Below are 1708 nucleotides of genomic sequence, written 5' to 3'. Positions count from 1 at the left end.
TATGCCGCATGTTGTTGTTTGCAGCCTGCATCACCAGCGGGTGGAGGCACCTGTCCCCCGCCATGAAGCTCTATGGCCGCCTTCCTGCGTGTGCTGGTGTTGATGCGTGTCCAAACAATGCAGAAACTGAAACATAAGTAGGATGAAATATCTCAAATGAGAGTTATATTTGCATATTTTCTGTCCGATAAGATCATTCTTCTCACTAAGTGTTTTACTCGTTTTAAGGGTTTTGGTCCTCAATGATCACAGTAAGATATTACAGCTTGTTGCTGGGATGTGATGACCTATATTGAGTAAAACATGCTGTAAAGTAGAATATCAAGTGTTGCAAAGATGTTTCATCAACACTCACAAGTATAAAAATACTTTTTTAAAGTAATATTTCTTACAAACTCTGTTTCCATATGAGATGGGAAATTGTGTTAGATGTAAATATAAACAAAATACAATGATTTGCAAATCCTTTTCAACCCATATTCAGTTGAATGCACTACAAAGACAACATATTTGATGTTGGAACTCATAAAGTCCATTTTTTTGTTTTGCAAATAATAATTAACTTAGAATTTCAGGGCTGCAACATGTGCCAAAGTAGTTGGGAAAGGGCATGTTCACTACTGTGTTACATCACCTTTTCTTTTAACACTCAATAAATGTTTGGGAACTGAGGAAACTAATTGTTGAAGCTTTGAAAGTGGAATTCTGTCCCATTCTTGTTTTATGTAGAGCTTCAGTCGTTCAACAGTCCGGAGTCTCCGCTGTCGTATTTTACGCTTCATAATGAGCCACACATTTTCCATGGGAGGCATGTGTGGACTGCAGGCGGGCCAGGGAAGTACCCACACTCTTTTTTTAGGAACCCACGGTGTTGTAACATGTGTTGAATATTGCTTGGCATTGTCTGGCAGAAATAAGCAGGGGCGTCCATGAAAAAGACGGCGCTTAGATGGCAGCGTATGTTGTTCCAAAAGCTGCATTAATGGTGCCTTCACAGATGTGTAAGTTACCCATGCCTTGGGCACTAATGCACCCCCATACCATCACAGATGCTGGCTTTTCAACTTTGCGCCGATAACAGTCTGGATGGTTCGCTTCTCCTTTGGTCCGGATGACACGATGCCGAATATTTCCAAAAACAATTTGAAATGTGGACTCGTCAGACCACAGAACACTTTTCCACTTTGCATCAGTCAATCTTCGATGATCGTGGGCCCAGAGAAGCCGGCGGCGTTTCTGGATGTTGTTGATAAATGGCTTTCACTTTGCATAGTAGAGCTTTAACTTGCACTTACAGATGTAGCGATGAACTGTATTTAGTGACAGTGGTTTTCTGAAGTGTTCCTGAGCCTATGTGGTGATATCCTTTAGAGATTGATGTGGATTTTTGATGCAGTGCCATCTGAGGGATCGAAGGTCACCGTCATTCAATGTTGGTTCCTGGCCATGGTGGTTATGTGGAGTGATTTCTCCACATATACATAACATTAAACATACAAGGATTATTACAGTGTGTGTATAAGGACCGCACAATGGGACCTATTAGCAGACATAGTGTCAGAGTTAGTTGGCGGATAACCAACTAAGAGAGCTAGCATAGGAGCTACAAAATAAAAGGAGTTTCGCATGGAAGCTAGCAAAAACAAATAGGGCTTAGCATGGAGGCTAGCATGAACAGAACCGGTAACAGAAGTCATTACGTGTTGTA

This window comes from Nerophis ophidion, linkage group LG05, assembly GCF_033978795.1.
Source record: "Nerophis ophidion isolate RoL-2023_Sa linkage group LG05, RoL_Noph_v1.0, whole genome shotgun sequence".
NCBI lineage: Eukaryota > Metazoa > Chordata > Actinopteri > Syngnathiformes > Syngnathidae > Nerophis > Nerophis ophidion.
Note: the sequence above shows the minus strand (reverse complement) of the source record.